At 49.8% G+C, this 12,605-nt stretch overlaps 1 protein-coding gene across 5 annotated transcripts in view; it reads right to left on the reverse strand.

Moving 5' to 3' along the window:
- PHACTR4 (phosphatase and actin regulator 4) overlaps positions 1–11,247 on the reverse strand; it is a 70,228-nt gene extending 58,981 nt beyond the window's left edge. For 2 of the 5 annotated variants that reach the window (XM_064524982.1, XM_064524986.1), the window contains exon 1: positions 11,169–11,243. The gene's annotated coding sequence lies outside the window, so the exon portion shown is untranslated. Of the gene's footprint in view, positions 1–11,168 lie in introns of all 5 variants that reach the window. The other 3 variants (XM_064524985.1, XM_064524983.1, XM_064524984.1) reach the window with 2 other exon arrangements.
- Positions 11,248–12,605: the final 1,358 nt, after the last annotated feature.

Below are 12,605 nucleotides of genomic sequence, written 5' to 3' on the forward strand. Positions count from 1 at the left end.
TTCGGAGGCCAGAGACACAAAGCCCAATGGCAAAGACTGTCTCCACAAGAACAACTGTTTTGTTAAGGGATCACAACATAAATCAATAATCCTCCAGCCACAAAAACAGCTTAAACTCGCATGCAGGCCAATTAAACTTGCAATCCACTAAAACACACACCCTGTCTGACTCCAGGCACCCCTGCCTCCAAACCCGCAGATCGGGGCTCAAAACCTGGCTGCTGCGGACCGAGATACTACCTGCTCCAGATGCCCCCAGATGGCAACAGGGACTGCGACTAAATTTAAAACGCAGCGGCTCAGTCATTACCACAGACAACTACAGATTTTCACTTTCTTGCTCACCTTCCTCCCATTCAATATCACGTTTCAGGAAGGAAATAACCCCTTTGCAGAGGAAGTGATAGCCCTGAGAGTAGGCAATAAAATGCTGAAATAGGAGCCAGCCTCGGGCCCCGCTCACTGCTGCAGGGCCCGTCCCAGCAGCGCGATCCCGGACGCTGCAGGGATTTATGACAGGTCTGCGTTCTCGGCAGCAGTGAGGCTGCAGGTTTTGCATACGCAAACAGAGCGCCTGGCCACCAGAAACACTTCTGATTATTCAGATACTTGCTACCAGCATTGCCAAGACAGAAAATCAGTGCAAGCAGTAATCAATGTCATGCTTTGCAGGGCAGACCGAGCACCAAAAGCACCGAGAAGGTAAATTCTCCTTCCCTCCTCTCCTCCTTGCGGTGCCTATGCCCTGGTCAGCCTATCTGGCCATCTACAGTACACTTGCATTTAAAACACGGGCACGCCGGCTATCAAGAGCACTGGATTCCCAGCATGGTTAATCATTCCCCCAGGAGCCCAGAAGCAGAGCTGCAACTGGCCTGTGCTGCCCGAGAGCCAACTCTGCCCGTCCCCGCCAGCGTGCCGGGACTGAGCACCGCGCAGGAACAGCTTCCAGGAACTTCCGCCTTTCAACTCAAGTTTCTTTGAAGACAAAGGCTGACATACTTTAAAGAAAAAAAAAAAAAAAAAAAGGTTCCTCCCTGCAACAGTGTAACAGGGAAGGCAAAATAAACCAGGGCTTCCACATTACCTGCAAAGTTTCCATATAACCCACTAAAAAAGGGGACAGAGCAAGGAAAGGAAAAGGAAAGCCCAAGGGCAGAGCAAGGGGGAGGAGGACAGTGGCCACATCTGGTCACTAACCTTAGCAAGGTGGGTGACAAAAGGTTTATGGGGAAAGGGCCCTTAAAGTGCTTCTCTGCATATCCAGCCACAAGGGACGAGTGTGGAATGGACACCCACGATGACACAGAAGCTCGTTGTCATTAACTGCAAGACTAATAGCCCTGGACAGGGGAGAGCAGGGTGCTCACATGCACCACCCACCTCCTCACACACCAAATTCCCAACTGCTTTACAGGCGTTTTTGAGCAGCATCAGCTTAAACCAACACAGTGAGTCATTCTGGGGACACGGGTAAGAGTCAGTCGGCTGCTGGGGGACCCCGAACACAGTAAATTAAGCTCAATGCTATTTACCCAGCACTTCCCTGTCAAAGCTCTTGAGAATGGACAAATTCTCCCTCGGAAGCACACGGTTTAATGCAGATACCAAATCTATCCCCAATAGCCTCCTACTTCAGCTGCCCACACTGTCAGAAGCAAGGCACATGCCCTTTCCCAATCTGAATTTTGGGCTAGAAAGTTTTATTTGCTTCTAAAGCATTCAGGCTCAAAAGGGCCATAAGGATGGAGTGGACTGAGGTGCGCAGGCAAACAGCAGCACCGACTGTCATGCTCTCTCCAGAACATCTTCTAACATCAACTTTGGAGGTGGTGTCGTTGAAGACCAGCTCGCTATTAGCATGACCTGCCATCCCAGAATTGCTGCCCCCGAAGACATTCGGCTAATGCACTTCATGATCAACGCTATGTGCTCCAAGTTCAGCAAGGCACTGTATTTTGACAAGACATTAAAGAGCAAGATGACTTGTGGCTTTAAAGACAGAGATATCATCCACCACAGACATCTTGGTTATGCAAATCAAAACCCTTGCTACTGACATTAAAAATGAAGGTTCAAGTAGCCTCTGCAAAAAGCCACCTTGGGAATATTTAAGAATGAGTTTCCAGTAAGACATGGTCAAATAGCACTTCTGACACACGTCCCAGTAACTTATGAACCAACAGAAGCGACTGCACAACATCAAAGCCCGAAGGAACGGTTTGTGGAGAGTGCATGAGGACACATCAACGTGGTCTGCCCGTATACGATCAGGTAGTTCCACTATCCCACCTGATAATCAAAAGGCAGTACACCAAACACCCCACACCAGCAGCAGGATTCCTACTCTTCGCATTTACTTAGCAATGCGGCCAAGCAGCACTGTACAAAAGCCTCAAGCAATAAACTAATGCTCACGCTAATTACTAAAAAAGGCTCGAATTGTCTCAGTACTCATTATGTGCACTGCGAGTGCAGAATATCCTTCAAAATTACTCTTCTATAAAAATGACTCTGATCAGCAGAATACATTAATGAATGGGCCATAAACTTCTCAAAAAAAATACCGCAGTGAACTGAAAGCACACTCCACCCTCTCGTTAAAGATTTCCCTGCTATAGAAACGCTGATTAAATATGCACGGCCATGAATCAACTACCTGAAGCGAAGGTACAGCTCAGCAACCAAGGAAGCGCCCAACGCCGGCGTTCAGACCGACGCGTTGACCACAGCAGGGCTTAGCACAGCTCCCCCTCCTAACATCACCTGCCCAAACTGCAGTGTTGTGTGACTGGTAGCTGTACCATGACACTTCACAAGGTCACATTTAACACCTTTTTTGCATTTTGGGTTTGGTTTTATGGGTTGTTTGGGGGGTTTTGTTTGTCTTTTCTTTTTTTTTGTGCAAGTACTCAATGTTGTATGCACTTGCTACAGAGCAAGCAGTTTCCAAGTCCACTTTGGCACAGCAAGACAAAACACCTAAAATGAAATTGCAGATGCCTCTGGCCCAGCTGTGGCTCTCCATAGGGCATTTCCAATCAAGCCTGCAGGAAGGCAGGAGGATGGCATGGCTTACCAGCAGTTCCCAGTCCACAGCCTGAACTGCAAAGTGGATTTAAAAGAGGTTTAATTTTCCCAGAGACTAATGCTCTCAAATAAGAATAAATCCTTCAAAAGAAGAGATTATCCATAAATTTACTAGTTAGAAATGTTAATATATCCACTGTTTATGCAAGGACTGCTGCTCTCTCCATGCAAGAGCATCACCCTTACAGTTTTATATTAAAGGCAAAACAGATTTCTGCTAGTTTCTCCCCCCACCTTCCTTTCCACATTGAAATGCAGCACAGCAGCTCTATAAAATACCGCTTTCCAAGAGTAACACTAATTCAACAGAAGAATCAGGGTAAACTTGTCCCTATCACATTAGGAAAGCTCTGAAAAATCCTCCTCGGCAAAGAAACTTAACCAGAAAATGAGATCCACGGGCAGAAAAATCCAGTGCAAAACCTGGTCAAATGTTCAAATCAGAAAAAATGCAGAGCTAAAACTTCTAACGCATGTTCACAAAACACGGGGCACAGTGCAAATTAAGAAGTGACTGCTTCGACGCTGCTGATTCACCCAGACCACAGCAGGAATAGCCATCTGTGTCGCTGGACTTGCCCATCATACACATGCTAGGGACACAAATGCTTCCCTCTGTTATTCATATTCTACTTACTAAAGGCCCCATCTACACACTATAAAACATGTACAACGATGAGACCCAAACCAGTATAACCTGGCTGCTAATTACGGCCCTTAAGGCTGAGATGCATTAATATTTCCCTCTAGCTATGAACAAGAGCATGCCTACGCCCTCATTAAGCGCACGTAATCTTAGAGAGGATAGAGACAGATGAAACAGGTACAGGAAAAAGTGACTTGCCTGACATCAAACAGCAAGTCAGCAACACAGCTGGGAGCTAAACCAGGCCTCCTACCCACCCAAACATCATTATTTTCCCTGTACTCAGACAAGTTGATGGGTAGACACAACTTGGCCATTAGAATGCAAATTGAAGGCTTCATTTTGAAGCTAAAAGCACATGAGAAATAGCACTTGATTAACGTAATCACCACTGTCAAATTGATTTTGGAGAAGCAATGGTCTCCCAGCACTCCCTCATTCTACTTTCCAAACCTGATGGGTTCACACAGGTTCTCTCCTACCTTATTGACAGCTTTTTACTGTTGGTAACTGAACTGCACGCTCCGCAACCATGCTCAAGACACCTTAAAAGACTTACTTAATGTTAGTCCTAAAAATTCTCTGCTTTCTCTCCACCAGATGCATGCTATCTGAGCCCACCAATAACCCACAGAAAAGCTGGATACTTTCTTAGTGCATTAAAATAACAGCCCTCACTGGGCGAGGTGCAGAAGGAGCCAGCCAGAATTCAGATGTCAGCAACAGCAACTGAGCAGCCCATGCATGAGCAAAGTTTTCCAATCCAGACTTCCCTTCCTGCAAATCCTATCCATCCTCAGATTCAGGGAAAAAAATCCAATATTTATGAAACAAAAGAAATGGAATAATACAGCAGCAATAAGTTTACGGCAAAAAAACATTTCTTGTAGTCTTTGGTGTCACACTGAGTTAGCAGGGATGAATTTTCCTCAAGTTTCCTGCACTGTCAGTACTGGCCCTCCATTAACTTTCTTCACTTTGTGCTGAGCAGGTAACAGAAAAGCCAGATGGCCTAAAGCCATAGCTAATTTCAAAACTGCTGTAAAATAGCACAAGCCAGGAGAGCCCGACAGCACTCATCCAACAATCCCACCCAAAGGTCGATGGTGCATTCTAAAAAGGTGCAGCCGAGCCAAGAGAAACCACGTTTAAACATGTCTGCAATCTCCCTGGCTTTTTTTTTGTCAATAATTGTGAGGCTCTACGTTAAATATTGATTGCGAAGTACAAGATGAAACATTCGGTGACCTTGCTCATCCATGGCCCTGATCCATAGCCAGTAGGAATGGGATACAGTCCAAGCTGGAAGCAGGATGTAAACACTAATTCGACTCTCAATACAAGGTAAATGAATTTTCAGTGACCCTACAGGGAATATGCCACTTCTTGCCCGCTAATAAAAAATGTTTGAGTGAAAAAGACTTCTCCATTTGTTCTCTCTTTTGGCACCGTGCAACCATCCTCACAAGGGAGCAAACCCAAATGGACTTAACAGGCCCTTTCCTGCTTCTGCCGTTTCCTAGCTAGCAGTAAATCACATCTGGTTTGCAAGAGACAGAATACACTTAAAATCCCCAACAATAAAACACCAACCTTGCTAGCACAGGTCAGTTGGCCCATCACTTTGCTTTCAGTAATTATCATCCTCTCATAGGTCCCGGCTGACAAAGAAAACCAAGGTAACACACGAGTAATTGAAATTCTGAGTCCAACCAGATTTTCATTGTAAACACTGCAGTAGAAGAGCTTTAAAATGCATTCCTGAGGAACCTGAAGCAGCCTATTCAGCGAGCAGAGACCAAGCTAAAGCCCCTGAGTCCACTTCTGTCCCAGCACAAACCCACCGAAGCCCAGTCCGCACTGGGGTGCAAAAGGCACGTCGGTAACAGCCGAACCTGCAACCCTCTTCCTGCAGGTCTTGATGGGACACTACATCAGCAAAAACTATGAGACAGCTTTGGAGATCAGAGCAATCAATAACGTACTGGCATCAGCACTTTTGTGCATCTGCAGGAGAGCTCCTGCCAAGACAGAAGTAATATTGACAGAAACGACATTTCGAGCAGCACTGCTGTAACCGCTGGCTGGCCCTCACCTCGACCAGTGAACCCCACTGGGCTACGCAGAAATTACTGATTTGACTTCCTAAGTGGGAGAAGTGAATTAGACAAGAGAATACAACCTTCACAAAGGCGTGCAAGTACAGTAGATGCCAAAGTCCCCTTAAAATTGGCTTAGACACAGTCGGAAGCTTTGTCCAAAGCTCAAATTCTTTGAAGGTGACCTTTGGCTTCCCCCCCCTTCCATAAACACCAGTGGAAGTTTCACCACCATGAGCACAACTTCTGGAAATCTACTGAGGCATCAGTGCAGGTCAGAGTGCTGTGGCCTGGGATCCTAACCTCCCACCCCAGGGCTACGTCTAGCTAGACCCTCATTACTTTTTGCTCCTGACTTTTGGCACCACAGTATCATGTTTACACCACCAACAGCCCGAGCAGGCCCTGGTGCTAAATGCTGCACAGGCACCAAACAAGATAATGCCTCTCACACCTTGATCCAAGTCTACAAATCAAGACTCCTTAGTAGGACTTAGGCCAAGTTTTTGTTGCTTGTGTCCTTAAAAGCTAATTGTCTAAGAGAAGTGTCTACAGTGACCAGCCCAATGGAGAAAAGCTGGTACCTTCAGAGATTCACCGCTCCCCCGGGTAAGGGTAAGACAGGCAATGAAGGAAGCCCATAAGAGCTGCCTCAGCTTTAAAATCAATGGTGGGATTAATCTTCATTGATTTTAGACATCTAAATCTATGGCAACAGATCTCTAATTAAGGCTTCATTTCTATGGATTAGGTAACTAAAGGTAAGGGGGTGCCAGTAGCTAAGCTCTCTGCAAAGGGGTCCAGCCTTTCAGCAGAAGCTTTTTGAAGCCTGCAAAATGAAAAAGGTTCAAATCCTCTAGTTTAAGTGCCATTGGAATTTACTAAAATCTAATGATCTTCACCAATCTGTTTCAAAAGCCACGCAGCTGGAATCGTTAGACCAGGAGTTCAGCATAGGAGCCAGGGAAGTGCCAGGCTTGCAGAATCTGACCTCATCAGTATGCACCTTACTCTGCCCCCTGACATCCAGCAGACATCCTCGATTAGTTCAGGATAATGCATTGCCCATCCCGACTCCCGAACTTCACCATGCAGCTGTTAGGTAAGCAATTCTTCACCGTGTTTTGTAATCAGCATGCCAAAAGCACAAACACAAAAGAATAAAGTTAACAATCTGTTTATCCATTCTCTCCTCCTCACATTACTGTTGCTAGCAAATAAATTCAAAAAAAAAAAACCTATTTCCAGGATTCAGCAGAGGGAGAACTTATTTGGACCGCTACCAATTTTCATATCTTAGCCACTGATGCTTCATGTTATTTCACACAAGCAATTCATTCAGTTAAGGGATGAAGCTTGTTCCTTTGACTAATAGCATTAAAAGCCTGTCTTTGGAGAAAATTAGTCCTCCCTCCCCCAGCCCTTCCCCAGTGCAACGTGGAAAGCGCATACAGTCATCAGCAAACAAAGAAACTCAAACAGTGTGACAACAGGCTGCAGCTGGGTCAGTGCCTCTCACCTCCGTATCTCAGCACAGCTGATAATCAAAAACAAGTCAACACTGGGAGCACCAGAACAAGCACCACAAGAAGGAGTATATTCAGATTCCTGAGATTTAAATGGCTTTAAGGAAGTCAGTAAGAGACAATTCCTCATGTGCAAGGAGCATAAATACCTACGCATGACTAGTCACTGCTAGGAGTTTTGCAGGTCACTTTCCAGCCTTCAAAGATTCACCCGAGGCATTCAACGACAGTGGAGAAGAGCCCAGACTAGAAAGATAGGACAGAATCAGGAAATCTGCTCTCTTTTACTTATGATCCCACACAAATCTCTACACCTCAGCTGCTTACAGGATACAAAATTCCTCTGGGGCAGGGAAAAATGAAGGACAGTCAGCATTTGGAAAATACTTTGAGAACCTCAAGTGGAAGAATCACAAATGTCTCTATCTACACACCGATTCCCCACTCAGGAAGCAAGCAAAGGGCTTTGCCCTCCGATTTGGAGGCACAGCTTGGAAGGAGTTAAAAATCCCCAACTGGAAGCAGCCAAAGGTGCGCCTGCCCGCTTGCATATTCATAGGCTGACTAATGCATGACCCCACTGTGCCGAAAAGCACTGGAAATACTTATCACCACAGCATTGACAAGTCAGCAAGAACTACTAATTAAATGATAAAAATAGATCTCTGAAAGGGCTTTCTTCCTCACACAAAGCCGAGGCCTGCCACTGCCGCAGTCACACATCCATCAGTTTCCAAGCTCACCAGCAGAAAAGCAGCCTCAGATTCACAAAAACACTCAGAGCACATGTATGCCGACTGGCAGAAAATCTCAGTTAAAAAATCAGGACACCTTTGCCCCCAACAGCTCTATCAGCTTCCTTGCACTCTCTGTAGCCCCCAGCCCTGGTTTTGCCCAATAAATAGTTAAACAGGTATTGAGATGATCCAGGTGATCACATGGATCCCATCAACTCACTTCACAATGGCATCACTTAGGCTAGGGACAGAAAACCAACATCAGTGCAACTTCCACCACTGCACAGGTTTCACTTTAAGCTCCCCCCAACCCCACCAGACCCAGGTTTTGTACAGCGAGTAACTGAATATTCATCACCAACTAATAGACCTGCAGGAACAGCAGTGTCAGCAATATTTAACACTTATAGTGCCCCAACACATGCCAAACACAATGAAATTTGATCAAAATAGAAGCCATTTGTTTAAATACAAGTGATTTGGCTCTCAAAACTGTCATCAAATTAAACTGGAAATCAAATTAACCAGTGATTGAATGAAGTAGAAGGCTGCATAATCACAGATTACTGATGCAGCAGCATGAAAGCAAGGATGCAATCACATTTCCCTTGTCTGTGTCAGACTCTTTGCACTGCCCTATGCTCCCAGTAGGACTCTCCCTCCCCAACTTCCAGGACTTGAGGATGCTCGGTGCCTCAAATGTAGCTCACCCAGCTATATCTGGACAGTCCAGAAAGAACACTTACTTTACAAAAACATCCTTTAAGATGTTACCTGATAACAAGAGCAAGCCTTGTGAAAACGAGGACTGATACATTTGAAACCACATTAACCTAGGACACATCGGCACAGTCATTTCCAACACTGTTAGAAAGAACAAGTTTAAACCCACTCAGAGTAGGAAAAACAGTATTGTTACCACCACCATCCAAGATACTAACTTAAATTGGCATAGCTACGTGTCAACCAGGTTCCACCGTAACAACTGGCCTCATTTAGGCTTTGTTTTCCCCCCTTTTCTTTGCACTCACATTTGGGAAGGTAGTTATGTAAAATTTCTCTTTGAGGTCTTGTGTACACTCAGAAGTTAATATGGATTAATGTAAGTTGTATGTTTGAAGAGCAATGGGCATTTATACTGAAATCATAGCAGGTAGAGGAGAAGTTCAAACACACTTCTGTGCAACTTCAACAACAGCAGCACAACAAGCTGATTCAACTGAACTGATCCTTTTACTCACCGCAACCGAACCACAGAAAGCCTCATCTTGCACCTTCCAGCGCAAGCAAAAAAAGAGTCTGCCAATGACTTGCTGATGTTTATGTTTTTCAAAAGCAAATTTCAAGTTTAAAACTCAGCCATACGATTCAAGGTTTCTTCACACATTAAAGAGAAGCAATCACTTCTCGCACCTCTTTAGGCATTCACACATCTCTTTCTAGCTGGTGGAAGCTCTTGAGAAGAGCTTTTTCTCAGGAATTTCAGTCTCAGCCAAGCACCTTCTCTCGCATGTTCACTTTTTGTCAGTGCTAACAGCTCTTCAGCACTCGCACCCCACAGAGGGGCACGGAGACCTCACCTTACCTCCACCTGGACAAACATAACACAAAGCAAGACAGAGGTAGATAATTCAGCTGAATGCAAACACAGGAAAGAACAATTAAATGAGAGGCACAGCAAGAACGTTTCAAATTTCAGCCAACATTAAGACAACACAGATCAAACAAAGAAATACCAAAGGGGCTGCCCCAGAAAGCAGAATTTAGAAGTGAAGCTCTCACATAGAAAGCAACAGGACAGCCGCACAGATGAGAAACAAAAAGTTTTACTTTTAGTCAGGGCCTAAGCACATCAGAGGACAGCAAAGCACATGAAATAGAAGCTATAGCCGGCACGCTGCTGCTTGTTTTGTTTTAAAAGCAGGCCCCGGACATCCATGTAAACTATCAGTTCAGCCACTCAACCAAGTTTTCAAGCTCCGACTCCCAGCGCTGCCGCTGGAAGGCCAGGCAGCCTGTTTGAGCCAGGCTGCCAGCACAAGCACGGAAAGAGCAACTCGGGAGGCCAAACTTTAGTCACCGCACGGCTCCTGAACACGCGAACTACCGCAGCACCTCTCGGCTCCCGGGGAAGCGAGGCCAACCCAGGCGAAGCTCCATCCGCCGCCTGCCCACAGCAGAGTTACCCCACCTGCAACTCGGGGCCACAGAGAGCGAGCTTGGGGACCAGGAACGATGGGAAAAGCAGGGATCGCCTTGCCTACAACTTGGAGCCAAGCACCCACTCGCTCCTCTGAGGCACCCAAGTTTTACTCCCCAAAACAGAGCGGGGGGACCTCCCAGCCCCCCACGTGCCAGCCTGCAGAGACAACAAGCAGGCTGAGTCTGGGGGGGCTACAGAAGGGCTGGAGACCCTGCTGCCCCCAGCGCCCATGGAGGGGCTCGCCCAGGGAGCGAGGGGAGAGCGGCTTCACCCAGCAAGCGCTGGGGGACAGAGTGGGGAGAAAAAGGGGGGACTCACCCCCCCCAGCTAAACCCCTCTCATTGATACCCCCCATCCACCCCCTCCCCTCCCCAGCACCTTCCCCCACACTCACCCCACTAATGTCCCCCACACCCACCTCCCCATTAGCACCCTGCTCCCCCCAACAGCACCCTCACGCTCACCCCCCCCCACTAACACCCCCAGGAACACCCACTCGCACTCCTCCTGCCCTCACTTACCCCCACAACACCCCATCCCTCTTTCCCTCCATAACATCACCCTACTTGCCCCCCCACCCCAACAGCCCCCTCACTTGCCCCCCACCAATGCTGCCCCCCACCAATGGGCCCCATCACTCTTACCCCAAACCCGTGCTGCCCCACACCAACACCCCCTCACTCACCCCCCACCGACGCCCCCCCACCCCTGCCCCACACCAACAGCCCCCCCACTACCCCCTTCCCCCACACTCAGCCCCACTAACACCCCGCTGCCGGCCCCACACGCCCCCTCCGAGGCAGCCGGGGGCGGGGGCAGGGGCCGGGCCCCGCAGCGGGGCGCCCCGGGCCGCCCGCCCGCCCTCACCTGCTGCCCGCGGCCGCCGCCGGCTCGCTCCGCCGCCTCCCGGGGCGGCCCCGCCGGAAGCCTCGCGGGGAGGGCGGCGCGCGTTGCATGCCGGGACGTGTAGTCCGCCCGCCCCTGGCCCCGCCCCTGGCCCCGCCCCCGAGTCAAGGCCCCGCCCCCGCGCACGGGCCCCGCCCCCGCGCCGCCCGGCGGGGGTCGGCGGGGAGGGCGGGGGGGTTGGGGGGATTTGGCGCCGGCGGGGGGGGCGCGCTGGGGGGGGGGGGATTTGGGAGGGATTTGGTGTGCGGACCCGGGAGGGATTTGGGGTCAGTGGGGGGGGGGACTGCAGGGATTTGGGGGGATTTGGGGCAGCCAGGGAGGGGGCTGGGGGGGATTTGAGGGGGAATTGGGGTCGGGGGGGGCTGGGGGGACTTGGGGTGGGGATTGGGGGGGCACTTGGGGTCAGTGGACGGGGACTGGGGGGGCATTTTATGCCGGGGGCTGGGGGGATTTGGGGTGGCAATTTGGGGTCAGGGTTGGGGGGCTTGGGGGGCCTTTGGAGTCAGTGGTTGGGTAGGAAAACATTCCCGGGGCTCGGATGCCCCCGGGGGCTCCGGGGGTTTCGGCCGGGCGATGCTCAGGGAGCGAGTGCCGACATCATTGAGCAAAATAAAGGAATTCCACGCACCGGCGGGAAAGAGCTATTTTTAATTCCCATTCTCGCCGGCGAAGGCGCCGATGTTGACAAACTCCTGGGTTTTTCCAGGTTTTTTTAACGTGAAAGCCTTCAATCGCCTTCGTCTTACAGAAACAACCACTTGCCGCACCGGAAAAACCTGAGCGCTTCATCCCAGCAAACGTCGGCCCCTGCTCTGCCGGGACGGCAAGGCCGTTTTCCCGTCCGGAGGAGCGGGCGGGTGCGGGAAGCGCGGCCCAAAGGCTCCCGCGCGTCTCGCTGCTTCCCGCAGGGATGCGGGAGCGGGAAGGATGCTCGGAGCATCCGGGTGTCCCGCCGCGGTGCGGCACCCGCCAGGACATCGCCGCGCTTCCAGCTCCCGCAGTCGCATCGTTACACACAACTCCCCACCTTCGTTTGGGGGAAAAAATGAGGCTTTTGGTGTCGCGGTTTCGGCTAAGCCCTTGGGGTAACGAGCCAAGCACACGCCGCCGGCGCAGAGCCGCTCGGCCCTTTTTCGGGGCAAATACGTGCGTTTGATTCCTCCCTCGCGCAGCGGCGCTGGGAAACGTGACTCATCCTCTGCCGCGGTCGAGTTGCAGTTTCAGCCGCGGAGCCAGAGGCAACCGGGGCGGCTAGAAACAGCGGCGCCGCGTGTGCTCGAAGCGCTCCCGGCCGCCCCGCTCGTCCCCAAAACCCAGCGCGGCCTTGCCTGCGACGAGAAGGGGAGCAAGCCGGAAAACACCCTTTTTCCGCAGGGATAGGGACCACTCGCAGCCCGG

The sequence above is a fragment of the Dromaius novaehollandiae genome, chromosome 23 (genome assembly GCF_036370855.1).
Source record: "Dromaius novaehollandiae isolate bDroNov1 chromosome 23, bDroNov1.hap1, whole genome shotgun sequence".
Lineage (NCBI taxonomy): Eukaryota > Metazoa > Chordata > Aves > Casuariiformes > Dromaiidae > Dromaius > Dromaius novaehollandiae.